Raw genomic sequence first — 16,875 nt, forward strand, 5'->3', positions numbered from 1 at the left:
AATGCTATGTCTTTTCTGAAATGCTATGTCTATGTCTAAAAATCATACAGAAAAGACATAGCATTAACACAGTTAATGCTATGTCTTTTCTGTATGATTAATAAGNTAACATTTGTTCTTATTTTTTATGCCCAGACAACACCAGGCTTACCTGCTAGTTTCGTACAAAAATATATCATTTTATTGCTTTTGTAGGCAAATTGCTTAAATTTGTACATGAAAGCATCCATAGTTTACAATTACACACATTACTCCATATTTTAGGTAATAGGGTACTTTGTTATAATTATTATTCTGAATACATTTGATAGTATCATTATATAGAAATGATACTATCAAATGCATTCAAAATAATAATTATAACAAAGTACCCTATTACCTAAAATATGGAGTAGTGTGTGTAATTGCAAATTATGGATGCTTATGTTTAAATTACTTCAATGTCTCAAATCATGTGGTTTTTGGCATGAAGTTTTAGATTGCAGTGTTTTAATAATAATTGAAATTTGATTTTTAAGAGTTTTACCTCACTCCACAGTACAGAGCAGCATTTCCCAACGTGTGGCCCACGCTCCACAGGGGAGCAAATAGATTGTTAAGGGGGCAATTCGAAAATGGACTGGTCCAGAGTTTAAGTTAACAGTATAGCCGCTGTATATGTTAGGGGGGCATAGCACAAAAAAGGTTGGGAAACACTAGTATAGAGTGATAAGTGATGAGTTATTGTTAGATTTTTAAATAATTGTAAAATAAAATGTGACCATCACTCTCTTGTATATTTATGTCAGAATGAGTTATGCTTTAAGATGGTATGTCATATTACAGAGTCAACGGAAGAGCAGTAAATGATCAGAACATATCTTGAATAATGTAAGAGAAAACTGAATACAGGATGTTGAATGGAGGAATGTTTTTATTTACATTATATTGTGTTTTAAAAATAAATTGTTTGTTGTTATTAATATGTCAATAAGATTCAGAAACTTTCAAAACAAGCTATATAAAAATTTAAAAGAAATTTTAGCTCACAAAAACTTTTATTACATATTTTTTACATTCACAAGATGGAAACATAAATATTAGATAAATTTAATTAGGTATCAGGCATATCGCCTCCAGGTACCATCTGTAAATAAAAATACATTCAAATTTTACAATGTTTACTTTATAATTTAAAATAAACTAAATATGAAAATAATAAAAGTTCACTAAATTATCCTTTAGAATAAATGTTTGAATGGNAGCCGGTCGCTGATTGGCTAATCATTTGGCTTAGCCAATCAGCGACCAAGCCGGTCGCTGATTGGCTAAGCCGAATGATTAGCCAATCAGCGACCGGATTGTGAGAGACAAGAGACCAAAGATAGTGACCAGAATATGGGCTCTGTTTTTTGTTATAAACGTTGATTATGGAGCAACTGTTGAACAGCTAGAAGAACATTTTCGTGGTTGTGACACTATAAATCGTCTGATAAGTGCTCCACAATCAGATGTGCAGCTGTGGCACTGGTTGGGTTTTTGGTTGTCACATATGCAAGGCAAACCTTACTGGCAGGATGTCAAAGGAGCTTTCGGTGTGTAACAGTTTACATCAACATCTCAAGCGAACAGTACGGCGTCCCAGGATTATTCCATCAAGGATACAACCGGACAGACAATACTCACTAGGATACAAACCAGGGTAATCAATAAGTACCATTGGATACTATTACGGACTATTTTAACCATCTCGGGTATCTCGGGCTACCATCGGGACAACCCGCGCAAGGACTAGTGCGCGCTCAGTTTCTTAGTTCATTGTGCTATCATTGTCGGACTAGTGCGTCGGGCAAGTACAGTTGTTCCTTGATAATCCGACAGGTATGGGACCAAAGGAGGTGTCGGATTACCGAAAGTGTCCGGATTACCGAAAGTGATGACATATTTGGCTTTGTTTCGCTAGCAGTAGCCTACAATATTCCTACGTTTTATGAGTAAAATGCTGCCTAGGTTAATATGGAAATGAAACACCCAATTCGGTTAAATAAAATATGTTTATTAAAAGAAATATGGAAGCCAATAAATGTACAGTACATACGGTATGTATAGCGACATGATTCTGTGCAAGCAAACACGTAACGAGGACAGGGACTATGGTGACCTTGACGGGAGGTGCGTCGGACTACTGAGCATGTCGGATTACAAAACGTCGGACTATCGAGGGACAACTGTACTTTGGTCCAGTGCCACAGTTCATAAACGTTAGCAGAATAGTGTGTCAGGTAACCTTATTTGGTTTAAGTTTAAAGCTCAGTTTTTGTATAGTTACTAGCGAGGTTGAGGCCGAAGTTTTAAACGCTAAAACGTGTATGTCAGCGCCGCTTTCCTGTAAGCCTCGAAGTTTGACAATGGCGTTTGGAATGTCGAACATGATTCCACTGACTATCTAAACACCATGGGCAAACTTCTAGGCTTACAGGAAAGAGACGCTGAACGTCCGACGTACACGTTTCCGCGTTTAAAACTTCGGACTCAACTTCGCTATTTCCTTGGTTATTCTGCATTAAAATGTAGGAAATGCTATCATACAAACAGCTTCCCTATCATCAAACGTCACGGCACGCCACTGTATATTACTGATTTTCTTCTCCTATTAATACAGTATATTTTATACTAATTTAAGTTTGTGTCTATTTTTACGTGTATAAAGTGATAGAGTCAACACATTTAATGCTATGTGATTTTCAGGAAAGTGACAAAACATCACTTTACAAATACTTATGAAATTTCTGTCGGGTGTTCTTAGTCTGTGGAAAATATTATCTTTAGAAGTTCGATAACATTTTCACACGTTAAGCCACAAAGCCACGTCAAGGCGACACCCATTTTGTGGTAGTTTTTTGTTTTCCAGAAACTGACCCCGATTGCTCGACAGAATAACAATCGGGAAATAAAACTGGATATTCGCTGCTATTTGATTAATTCGGTAACCTAAAGTCGATCACAAAGCATACGATTTTCATGTCATTAAGTCAAATATTTCTATGAAGTTATGATAAAAGGCATTTCCAATCCAGATCTGTCAATTCAAAATAAAAAATAGCAACGAATAAAATAATTATAAATATATTTGCAGGTTATAAATATTGTACGAGGGGCAGTCAAAAAGTTCCCGGAATTGTGATCCTGCACTGTAGTAGATATGTCAACGCAGACCTAATCACCTCCAAAATAGGCCCCTCCCGCACCACCACACTTGTTCCATCAATCCCGCCACTGTTGAAAGCAGGCGTGGAATGCTTCCTTCGGAATCTTCCGGAGTTGGGCCATAGTATTCGATATGATGTCCTCCCTGCTTGCGAAACGCGTCCCTTTGAGACCCATTTTGAGAGTAGGGAACAGCCAAAAGTCCCTGGGAGTAAGATCTGGAGAGTAAGGTGACTGGATGATGACAGGAATGATGTTGTCAGCGAAGAATTTTGCAGACACGTCTCATCTTCAGATCCTCGGAAAGAATTGCATGAATGGATCCGCGAGAGATAGCAACTTCTTGCTCCATCTCAGCGATGGTTATTCTTCGATCATTTTTAATCAGTTCTGGAACTTTTTCAATGTTTTCTTCACTTTTGGATGTTGACGGTCTCCCGCTGCGTTCGTAATCCTCCAATACCTCTCCTTTCCGTTTTTAAATCGGCTAAACCAGTCGTCAACTGTGGATTTCTTTAGTGCCTTATAACCGTAAACTTGCTGCAAAGTCAACAGCGTCTCTACAGCAGTTTTCTCCAATTTGCACGCTGCTCGAACTGGGACATTGCGCTGAATGATAAGCAGTCACCCCCAACAAAGACACTACAGTAACCACTCTGCAAGTCTAAACTTGTACGAGTATTATCACACTGCGAATAGACACGCTGAGGTTTCCGCCAAAGCAATACATAACCTTATCTTATATCCGATTTTCTAACTGTATGTAAATTCCGGGAACTTTTTGATTGCTCCTTATATATTAAAATACATAATTGAAAATATATACTGGACAATTATCATTATTTTGTAGTTCACAGACCGGCGCGTACGTGCTAGTGCACAAGTTGAAAGGCGCCCTGTACGTGATGCACGCGCAGATGTCCTGTATATGAAAAGATGGCTAGCCAGCATCGACGAAGGCCGGTGTGCCTCGTTGGCACTGTCGGCCGTCGTCGAATACGGCTATGCCTATTATGACGTCTTATTCGATGTGATAAACACTTATAATTATAGCTGTAAATAAATAAGTTAGCATTTTATTTATTATTAAATTTAAAGAGTATTTAATTTAAATATTAATAAATAGAATACATAGGTCATTTAATTAAATATAATATTTATACATATTTCTAATGTGAGAGAGAATTTATTAATTCTATATACGAGGGTAATTCAAATGAAACCCTATCAATGACTTTATTTGGTAAATATAGCACAGTACGTTACATTAAAAATAATCGCTCTGATGAGTAAGGAACTTGTTCCACTGTGACACTGGACGATCGATTCCTTGCTCACAGAACTCAGTGGGTTGATGTCTGCACCATTTTCGAACTGCATCTTCCACCNACACAGAACGGCACGCACGTGCTAGTGCACAAGTTAAAAGGCACCCAGCAAGTGATGCACGAACTGATGTACTGTATATATAAAAAGATGGTTGGCCAGCATCGACGAAGGCCATTGTGCCTTACTGGCCGTCGTCGAATGCCTATTGATGGCTTTCCACCCACGACGAGGACTGCAAGTCGCCTATGGCCACCGGTTCTGTGTAAGGACACAGCACTGGCGGCCATAGGCGACTTGATAAGCCCTTATAATTATAGCTGTAAATAATAGGTTAGCAGTTTAATTACTAAATTTAAAGCAATAAGCGTATTTAATTTAAATAGTAATAAACAGTATATATATATAAAATATTTATATTTAATTCTAATTCTATTCAATTCTAATTTAATTAGCAATTATATTTATATTTGGTAGTAATATTTTATATTTAAGTATTTACATTTACTTAATGTATATTCCTATATGCATATCACGTATATACGAATAAACAATTAAAAGTCCATTGTTCTTTGAATGATCTGTTTCTTATACTAAAACACTGTCTTTTCCACTTCCATCCATCATTCTGCAATTTCTCGTCTTTTTCTTACGTTATTTCTTTGAAAATGCCAGAAAGACGAAAATGGCGTCTTGATTCAAACAAAGAACAATGGAATTTGAATTGTTGATTCGTTAACAATTACCGAAAAAGCTCGTTGCATAATTGTTGTCGTGAATGACGTCAATTTATAGATACAGTTATTAAATTTGATATAGTTTTCTGTTTATAAAGTTTAGCGAACTTCCTTGAAAAATTTACTTGGATATCAAAGAATTTCTAAGACTCCATTTCATAATGATTTATTAATTTAAAAGAAAATATTAAATCTTAAGCATAGGAAATAAGCATAAAGATTCCACTGGGAAATATGTCGTGGATGACGATGTAATATAAATTCACATTGTGACAAAAACTTGACGACCAATAAAATTGATGTTGTGACAAGAAAAGTCACTCGGTGACGAGCCCGCCACTATGTTGAGACTGTTGCATCGCAGTTGGAGGTGAGCATGGTGACATGCGTGTCAATTGCTGATCAGTTCATCCTTTTCACTATTGTATTTCCCAGCAAATGTGACTTTGAAGCGTTCCTTGTCAATCCGACAAATTCCGTTTTGTTATTCTTGTATTTGTTATACAATATTCCGTGTACATTATATTGAGTAATGGGCCAAAATAGGCACCGGTGCATTTTCTTGTCAGGCTATCTGTCATTGTTTTCTTGTTCGCGCTATATCATCGTCCTAGTAATTCAGTAATTTAATCTCAGGAAAGAAAGAAGGGTGAAAATTGGGGCAATAAAGGATGAGAATGGAGAAATTTTAATGCAAAAGGAAAGGCAATTAGTAAGATGGAATGAATATTTGACAAAACTTTGTAAAACAGAGGATAACANCAATGATCCTGTTTGATTGTAATTGTATATTGACTGCATCTTCCACCTCAGCATCCGATAGAAACTTACGCCTTTTCAGATGACTCTTAAGCTCCTCGAAAACATGGAAATTGCAGAGGGGCAAGTCAGGACTGTATGTAGGATACTGCAGCGTTTCCCACTTGGATTTGACAAGGAATTCCTGCACGATGCGGCCGTTGTGATGAAGGATGATGACCCTTGCGATAGCAGACCATTCCACTTGGACTTGATGAAAGCTCGCAGAGATTTTAAAGTTTCCACGTACCGAGCAGCATTTATGGTGGTTCGATAGGCGGTAAATTCCATCCGATCAACTGTTGATGCATCCATGCTTGAAAGTTGGATGGAGTATCTGCCTGACATGCTAAACGAACGAAGGTTCACGTGACAGCACCGTCACGTGACACTGCAGTGTGAGCCTACAGTGTTTCCATCTACATTTCATATAGACACATTTCGCGCTTCATATATCCATTGATCGGGTTTCATTTGAAAGACCCTTATATAATATAATATAANAATATCATAATACTGAGTGCCTTAGAAAGTAATTAAATCAGAAAAAAAGATACTATATCATGATAAAGATTAAAATACATTAAATTATACTTTAGTAAAGTCAATATTACAAAATATTACTTTATGAATTTTTGAATTTGATTTCAAATATCTAGGTAGCTCTCATGCATGTGTCTAAGTGATCAAGCTGTTTTTTGTTCATTCAACAAATTCAATATTCTTGTAAATTCAAAACAATTTTACATTTGCTGATACTATCTCAGGCATTAACTTAAAAAATTATCAACATATGGATAAATTATCCAAACTTCTCCTTTATGACAGCTTTTTATATCCCAAATTACTGAAAAACTATTTAACCCTAAAAAGTAATTACTCCTCTTAAACATATTCATAAATTTATTAATATTAATGTTATGTAAATAGTATTAAAGAATTAGTTGTGTAAATAACCATTTTGTTTTTCTTAAAGAAAAAATACTATTTACTTAAAATGTCCTATGAATACTATGATATGCTTCTTGTCTAGTCTTAATGACTTGTGAGCACTAAGATTGGCCTTACTTTACCGCTAAACTTATTACACCACCACAGGACATCAAATTAGACTTAGAAAAACACTATTTTATTTTCAGAATGCATTTCAGATGTGGAGTCCCTCATCAGCTTTTTTGCTACAAAATTAAAAGGAAGTTAACAATTTTAAAGTACCATAATTGACACAAATGAAAAAAGGCTGTAGACTTACATTTAACATGTCAATTCGATGTTTAGAACATTAAAAGATTAAACAATGCCATAAAACAAACAAAAAAAAAAAAAAATTATTTTCATCCTTTTAATTTTGTAGCAAAAAAGCTGATGAGGGACTCCACATCCAAAATGCATTCTGAAAATAAAATTGTGTTTTTCTAAGTCTAATTTGATGTCCTGTGCTGGTGTAATAAGTCTAGCGGTAAAGTAAGGCCAATCTTAGTGCTCACAAGTCATTAAAATGTCCTTTTTATATGAGAAACTCATTTGCATTTAATAAATCGTCTACATAATTTTGATAGCATGTTGATATGACAGAAATGTAAAATGTAAATAATAAAATATCCATTGATCTATTTTATTTAAAATCTATAAAACTGGAACTTCTGTTTTGGAGAAACAATCTAATCTAACTGCACAATCTTACTTGGTCAGTATGAATAACAATAATGGAATGAAAAGATCATGTGTTTATATATGGAAATATGCTATTTATTTTTTTCTCATAGTAGATTAGTATTAGCTGCAGAAATTTTTCAGTTTTCAGATAAATTGAGAAAACTGAAATTGTTTTCATGACAATTAGAGAAAAATATAAACAGTTTTGAACAGTATCTGAGTTTTTTCAGTTTGTATCAAAAAAATTCAGTAATATAAACATCCCAAGACCCAAATAATTAAGGCTGTCGTTTGGTTTAATACAGAAAAATTTCTAATGTCTCTTGTATGATTAATAAAAACATAATTAAGACTCCTTGAAATTTTTAATGGTTTATAATTTTGTGAGGTTATTTTTGATTTTCCAATAAATATAACAATTATTTGGTTTTCAAAATAAACATTAAAAGCATTATAAAACTGTTTATATTTTACTTAGAAACAAAGTAAGAACTTGCATGTGTAACAGTTTTTTGTTTTGTAATTATTGTTCTATTTATTACTAAAGTTTCTTGATTACACTTAAAACACTGTACATAAAACTTAACTTACATTACTAATTCTATATTTCAAATTTAAATAAATTTTTACTTTGATTTTAAGGAATTAAACTTACCATTGTTATGTTATTGCCATTCAACAAAATTTCATCTAATTTTGTGACTCTTCGACCTTCTGGAGTGCTTTCACTGAAAATGGATTTATTTTAAATAAAAAAACATTTCATCATATTTTATTACACTAAAAATTTATTGTTTATAAATTAAATTATAAAAAAACATGTGTAGCAACTTTTAAAAATTTTAATTTTAAAAAGTAATAATAATTTATTTTTAAAATTATGTGATATTAAAATTTGATAAACATGAAGTAATTCACCAAATTGCTTAATTCATTAAACATAAATCAAGTTATTTGGTGTATTGTAATATAATTTGTCCTAAATGAGGAATTATTGACAACAAATATATTTAAGATTTTAGATTTTTTTTAAATTCTTGAATCACTTTCTATGCTAACAGGCTATTTCTATTGGGAAGTGCCACTTCATATAGAGGTTACTCAGAGTTTCAGTGAAAAGATTATAGCTGTTTGTTTATGTGTGTGTTGGGTACATGCACTTTCTTTTATCCAGGTGTAAACTGTATTAGAATTCGATATCTTGTATATAGTTATAGCATCGTCATTAAATGATGTATTAGAGTATCTGAAATTAGAAAAACTCAAGAGGAAATGCTGCTTGATTAAAGGTGAAGAGGATTTAAAAGCAAGTCACCATATTTCTTGTGGAGTAAAAAAAAAAAAAACATTAATGGCAATTGGCACATGCTTGTTTTGTGATGACAGACAGATCACAGCACCACAATCTACACCCCATGAAATTGAGATTTTAATAAAAGCTATGATAGAAGCCCAGTGCTCCAGCAAATACAGTTCAGTTAACTGCAAGCATATTGTTGCTGCACTCCTATTTCTTAACAGATAAGTTTCGTTCTTCATAAAACTTAAGAGTAAATATTAAGAAGAGCTATCTGGAGACATTATTAACAATAATCCCAGACAATTACTTTTAATGATTTAAATAGGCAGCTACTACTATAAATTACATTTTGAAAACCAATTTTTACTGCAAACCTATTCCTCTACACCAAATCTTGCAGTATCTATCAACAACATAACTAACCCTAATGTTCTTATACAAAAATAAACCAAGTCCACAGATAGCTCGTAATATTTACAAAAAAACTGTGAAGAGAAGAACAAAAATGCACAATATTCTTTTACATGCCTTAGGTGAACATTAATTGTTTATTTTTTGGGTATCCTTTGGAACAGTTGGAACTTAGTTTCACTGACATGAAAAAGCAATGGGGTAGGGTGAAATCCTTGATTTGTACTTATGAAGCCACACCATATCCCAGCTTTGCATATCCAAAGTAGATAGTCCTGCTTTAATTAAGCAGTGAAATGCAATAAAAATTTCAGAAAATTCTGGTACAAAAACTGTGAAGCACTTTCAAAACACAACAATGGCAGACATCAAACTTTATTAAAAAGAAATGCACCCATTATCATCAGATTTAATAAAACACGATTGAATTGCATGACTCAAAACCTAAGAATCTACCTGTAAACCTGTTTACATAATGTAACAACTTCAATCCTGACTGTAATAGCAAATTTGTTAATCCCATAAAAAAACATTAAGAGGAGATCAATTGTAAGTAACATTAAGAAGAGAACACTTGTTCTTATATATACTTCACAGTATGTTAATTTCACAGTATATTAGCTATAAATACTTTAATGTATTAAAAAATGAAGATTTTTAATAATAATGTTTATGTTTGTATCTAAGTATATTCATCTATTTATAAGTATTTGTAATTAATTATGTTTATTTTATATAAAAAAAATTCACACAATCAACACAAACTTATATAAAAATATTAGAATAATGATTGAACTAATTTTAATTACTTAATATTTTTTCACCACTCAAAATAGGAGATAAGTTTACAATGCTTGCAAGAGCAACTATCATGCAATCAATGTATGGCATTAAGCACCACTCAAATGTTCCTGAAAATATTTTAAAGTCTTTTAATTCTTTGAATGGCACATTCAACGTGAACCCATGTCTAAGCAATTGCAAAATTTTCATTGGATTCTTCACTTAAAAATTGGCTTTTACTTCAAAGAAATGAAGGTCTTATTAATTTGAGTCCTTCTTGGAAGTACTCTTTTTCAATTAGAAATCTTTTATCAGCCATAATAGCATCATGTTTTTTTAGTTTCTTTAAGATGCCACTTTCTAATGTGATATAACTGTCAGATGCAAGATCACAGCACGCTTTGCTGATAAATGTGATTAGTCCAGCTAGAGAAATTCTTACCATAAGTTTTATTGTATCCATTATAATAATGGGAATACTTTATATGTTAGAATTCTTCAGTGTAAACAGGTAGGCTTCTCTATTTTTAATTCAGTGCAATCTAATATTACATGAACATTCCTGTAATGGCAAAAACATTCTGGTATATTCTGTAAAATTTCACTTTTAGATGGTCATATAATTGCACACTTTAAAGTCTCAACAGAGATAAAATTTTCTTGAAATACCTTTGGCAAGATGATGATGATGAAATTGAAAATAACACTACAAGTGTCACAAAACTTTAAGGTTTAATGCAAGTTTGGTAAAAATCATAACAATATCTTCAGTTGTTAAAATGCCCCTGTTTTTTTATAAACTTCTGTACATTTCTTTGGAATTCCAGTGAAAAGTTTATGCTTAGCATCTGTATGTAGCATAGATGCAAGATGAAAATGAGGAGTCAAATCAGATATTGACACCTGAACTCCCATGTCAACAACATGCCTTTCACTCTTCATGTTAAATAATGTGAATGCAGCATTGACATCTATCTTCCATAGATACAATTGTTCCTGTAATTATGAAAAAGTATATAAGATTTATCATCAAGAATGTTGCTTTATGATAAAAATTAGTTTATAATTCCAGTAAAAAGTTAAGCCTGACCAGTTTAAGTTTAAGCTTATGTAATAAGCTTAATCTTTTGTATGGCAAATTTAAATTTTAGCACCTGCAAATATTATCTTCTTCAGTCTCAGATAATTCTGTTTCTTGAACCACAGTATTTACAACTGAAAAAACAGTAGTAGTTGAATAGTGAGGCTCAGGCTCTTCATTCAAATTCTGCAAAGCTTGGACACCATTCCTCCTTTGTGCTCACTCCTTCCTTGTTGTCAGTTGAGCTTTTTTTCTCAGAGTAAGAACATGTTTGTGGAAACTTGCATGAAAATTCTGAGAAGAAATGGCACCAGGTCTTAGTCTTAACTCAGCTGTGCATGGAACATGAGGATTTGCTAAATAGAATTTCATACATGTGAATTAGATGTTGTACACCTTGAAAACAATTTATGTATCATAGATTAAAACAAAAAAGTTCTTTTAAATACTAACCTAGAATGAAAAAAGAATCTTTTAAAAAGTGCTTGCTACATGCATAAAAGTTGCTTGTGATTTTCTTTCCAATCTTCAGATTTGTCTTCCATTCCAAACACAATTTTTGATTAATGGGAAATCTATGCAAACTAATTTTATTACTGGTCCTTGTAGAACAGTGTTCCACAACCTTTTTCTACTTGCGGCACACCCATGACTTCAACACGGCACACCAAAATGTTATTCCCCTCAAAAACGTATGATATGATACTATTAATAGAATTACGTAATGCCACTAACCTATTATTATTGTTATTAAACAGACATCAATACCTGTGAGCAAATTTTTTTTACATATAATNACGGTCCAGGAGTGTATAGCAAACAAACATCCTCATTTATATATATATAAATATATTTATTCATTGAATTACTGCGACAATGATATAGCGTGAAATAAATGCACGATTATATCATTACTGCGACAGGGCACACACCACTTGCCTGCGTTGTGTAGTAGTTTTGCTCCTGTACATCATACTTTTCCTATTAGCAATAGTCATGCCGGTTATGTATCTAACCCCATTCAGGGGAATTTTTGAATTAAAATAGCGTGACTCGCGGTACAAATCGGAAGTTCATAAATAGTTAATCTAGTTCTTTTTCTCTTACAATTTCCATGTCTGGTCTCGACTTTCATCTACCTAACTCCGTTCTCAAGAATATGGAAGGACAGAGACAGACGGACAACAGTGGGAATTTACAGATCTACAATTTTTTCAATTGCAGCCCAATGAGTACCCTCCAGTAACCGAGTTGATAAAACCACTGAACATCGGTAGTCAGTCTTGGTTTCAAACTGGCAGTGTGAAGTTTCCTGGGTTTTCTTAGCATTAGTAACACTTAAATTGGGGCCAGCTTTACATAAGTCTTTCTACAAAATCAATTATTCTGCATTTTTACAATATTTTTTTTAATTAAACAAGTCTTATATGAAGTATTTTGCATGTTAAGGTTAGCAACTTCGATCACGTATGGGATCATCACAACCTATCCAACACAGATCACTTTTCAAATATTAATAGTAGACCAGTATTAATTAGTAGTAATCATTGACATCCTATCTTCCAGGATGATGTCAACTACTACTTTTGTTGAATTAACTTCAATCTCCTTCTGCAACCGTCACTTCTTCCTATCAGATCCAGCAGTATGGTGGCATTCGAATTAGAAAAATTACATAATACAAGGTTACCAGTGAGCACAAAATATGTTTTAACTTGTTTTTGAGGGTACAGAGTTTAAATATTTGGTTCATTTTTTGCAAAATTTGATTTGTTAGCAGATCACCATTTAATATTTGGCTGTGAATGTAACAGTTTATTAGAGCTAACATTAGAAAAACATATACATGAATCTATAAAAAATTTAAGATATCTATTTTCAATTGTTGAAATTGAGCCATTTCATACCATCCTAGTATTGCAATAAACATGAAAATGGTAGGCTAAAATAACCAAACTTTTTATATGGTTTTTGTTTTAATATTTGTTTTTATAGTAATTGATTTATATAACTACAAAGGTTAACTTACATAAGGGACTATCACACTGAATGACCAAACAAACACATTTTAAATTAAAAATTCTTTATTTCTTACCTGTACACAATTTAAAGAATTTTTAAAACGTGTTAGATTGGTCACTCGGTGTGATAAACCTTATGAAGGTAACTTTTGTAGTTATATAAATCAAATACTATTATATATAATATAGTGAATAAAAGTACAAAATAATCTTAACATTTGTTCTTATTTTTTATGCCCAGACAACACCAGGCTTACCTGCTAGTTTCGTACAAAAATATATCATTTTATTGCTTTTGTAGGCAAATTGCTTAAATTTGTACATGAAAGCATCCATAGTTTACAATTACACACATTACTCCATATTTTAGGTAATAGGGTACTTTGTTATAATTATTATTCTGAATACATTTGATAGTATCATTATATAGAAATGATACTATCAAATGCATTCAAAATAATAATTATAACAAAGTACCCTATTACCTAAAATATGGAGTAGTGTGTGTAATTGCAAATTATGGATGCTTATGTTTAAATTACTTCAATNAAAACGTATGATATGATACTATTAATAGAATTACGTAATGCCACTAACCTATTATTATTGTTATTAAACAGACATCAATACCTGTGAGCAAATTTTTTTTACATATAATTTCTTAGAATACATAAAAATGCGTGGTTTGTAATAAAGAATAAACAAACATCATCTTATTTCATGAGTACTGCAGCAGAAAATGAAATACAAGCATAAGAAACACAACAACTGTGATAAAAATATATAAATAAAATTTGAAATTAACAAAATACGTAAAAGTTCACGTCACACCAGTTGCGGAACACTGTTGTAGAACACCCAAAAGAAGAACAAATTTTATTACTTTTCGGTTTGAGTGGAGTTTCTCATGGCTTATTCATATTGCTCACAACCAAAACCTTGTGCATTATTACCTTTTCAAGTTTCAGTCTGTCAGCCATGAGATACAGGGAGATAGATCTGTGGCACTTATCAATAAATAGATCACTTCCAAAAATAAACCTAAGGGCATATTCTTAGAAGTGAGTTACTTTTGATGCTACAATTTTGGGCAATTTCTACCAAAATAAAGGAATGTGAAACCCTTTCCAGATGACAGATGGTTATCCATTCTTGTATATGAATGTAAACAAAAACAATATTGAAGTTTTAAAAATTAAATTGAAGATACAGTCTGTTTAAAAAGGATTCATTATTTATTCACTTTCAATGTCCTAGAATATAAACTTTTGAATACCGACCTTTCATTATGAGCTACTAGGCCATCAAAATTAAAACTTCCCTTAAAAAGAAAGGAAAAATATAAAAACAAACTACTCACCACACCTCAATAATAATCACATACACTGAACCAAATTTACGATGTGGTACGATAAACGACAAAAAATAACGAAAAACAAACGTTTTCGAACCCCTTCTGGGCTCTTCATCAGGTTCCTACAGTTTTAGCTCGTAAATTCGAATAACGAATGTCGTTAAAATAAGTACGATCTTCAGTTCGAATCATTCTTTCAAAATTATACGACGCGCATGCGTGCCGAGTCTGCCTACTCGGATATAACAGGCGGCTAAATCGTGTTGTGAATCAACTCTTGCCAGGCCATCGACAAAAGCATCTCCTCTTTAAAATTTATGCACGTAGTATCGATAGAGGCTTTAAAGATGTGCATCGCCTCTAACCATTTGAGACGATCATTGGGAGGCGCACCGAGGAGGAGATTGGCCCGAGTAAAGTCGGCAACTATTTCTGGATCCGTTACGTATGTTGCGAGGGCCGTGTTGGTTCTCCCGTGACGAATATCTGCCTGATGTTCTTGCATTCTGATGCCTATGGACCTTTTAGTAGAGCCTATATATACTAAATCCCTATTGAATCTGTTGTCTCTCAAAGGGACCCTATAGACTCCAGATCTTCTGCTGGGGTTAGGAGGGTCCTTCCCATTACTTAAGATGTTAAAAATGGTGGGACACCTCCTGTACGCAATACTTATTTGGCGCTTCCTGGCGATCTTAGCATATATAGATCTTAGATATGGGTTATATGTGACAGGGATCCGTTTCATATAAATTCGTATAACGAGGATTCGTTCCTACAGTTTCACGTTTCTACGTTCCTACAGTTCCTACAGTTTCACGAGGATTCGTTATTTGAATTTACGAGTTAAAACTGTAGGAACCTGATGAAGAGCCCAGAAGGGGTTCGAAAACGTTTGTTTTTCGTTATTTTTCGTCGTTTATCGTACCACACCGTAAATTTGGTTCAGTGTATGTGAAAGGAAAAATATCCTGTTAAAAACACAAATTTAAAAATCAGAACCGATAATGCCACAGATGTCTTCTTTTCTTCCATCCTTATCACTTGGGGATGATAGAGCTATTTATATACTAGAAAAACAAGTACTGGTAAATGTAGATGTTCAGCTGCCCCCTGGTGACAAATCTTTCCAGTAGTTTGTTTCTAGTCCCAAATGGTAAGGATGGAAGAAAAGATACCTGTGCCATTACCAGTTCCGATTTTTTACGCTTGTATTTTTAATAGGATATTTTTTCTCTGTTTTTAAGGGAAGTTTTAATTTTGATGGCCAAGTAGCTCACAATGAAAGGTTGGTCATCAAAAGTTTGTATTCTGGAACATTGAAAGTGAATAAATGGAGAATCCTTTTTCAACAGACTGTGTCTTCAATTTAATTTTTTAAACTTATAGCATCCAACGAAATTCTACAAATTAATTAATATTGAAGTATGTATTGCATAATGATAATAAACAAATTGATGGTTGTTATAACAATCCTGATAAAGTATGAAGCAATAAAAATAAATAAATTTTCAAAAAGAAACCTACACTTACTTTTGCCATTAATATATTATATATTTTATAATTAGACCTAATCCAATTATAAGATATAATTTGGCAGAATTTAGCCATGCTAAATTATATAATGTATAAATTAAATAATTATAGATAAAAGATTAATCATTGTATAATTAAAAGTAAATATAAATGTATTCTGTAATACTCACTATTCAGTCACATCTTCTAAAACCATATCTAAAGACAGTGTTAAAGAAATTTTGTATTTTTATTAAACTTTATTAATACTTAGAAGTATTCAAGTTTTCTTCATTTTACAAACTAGAGCCAAAGTTTGGAAGTAGTTTCTTTTTATAAAAGAATAATGAATAATTTTATATAAATAATGATTAACTTAACAAAGCATTTTTATTTGTTTTATATAGTAGATCCATATTAAAGGACATTTATTTTTTCCATTCCAAGGAACTGGAGAAAACAATGTTTATGTAAAAAACTTCATTTGAACGAAGACTGTTGTAATATCTAACATTATAATAATGCAGTATCTCATATACTGTATATATTGTGTACGAGATACTACATATTGTATTGTATATTGTTAAGTGCTCCACTCCCAAAGGAATAATACTGAAAATGCTAAGAAGCTAAATAACTAAAAAGAAAACATGATGATAAGTATATTTCTTTATGTATATACTAGAAATTCCCATCAAGCATGATGT

The 16,875-nt window shown here is 32.6% G+C and overlaps 2 long non-coding RNA genes across 2 annotated transcripts; both read right to left on the bottom strand.

Annotated features, from left to right (window-relative positions):
* Window positions 1-961: 961 nt before the first annotated feature.
* Window positions 962-16,461, bottom strand: LOC111634785. Its single transcript, XR_002758283.1, has 3 exons — window positions 16,360-16,461; window positions 8,359-8,431; window positions 962-1,126 (listed from the first exon to the last, which is right to left on the bottom strand). It is a non-coding gene; the product is annotated as an uncharacterized LOC111634785 (long non-coding RNA).
* On the bottom strand, window positions 3,001-5,983 carry LOC111634786. The gene is made up of 2 exons (XR_002758284.1): window positions 5,015-5,983; window positions 3,001-3,058 (listed from the first exon to the last, which is right to left on the bottom strand). It is a non-coding gene; the product is annotated as an uncharacterized LOC111634786 (long non-coding RNA).
* Window positions 16,462-16,875: the final 414 nt, after the last annotated feature.

This window comes from Centruroides sculpturatus, unplaced genomic scaffold (assembly GCF_000671375.1).
Source record: "Centruroides sculpturatus isolate CEXI.00-Female unplaced genomic scaffold, Cexi_2.0 scaffold492, whole genome shotgun sequence".
NCBI lineage: Eukaryota > Metazoa > Arthropoda > Arachnida > Scorpiones > Buthidae > Centruroides > Centruroides sculpturatus.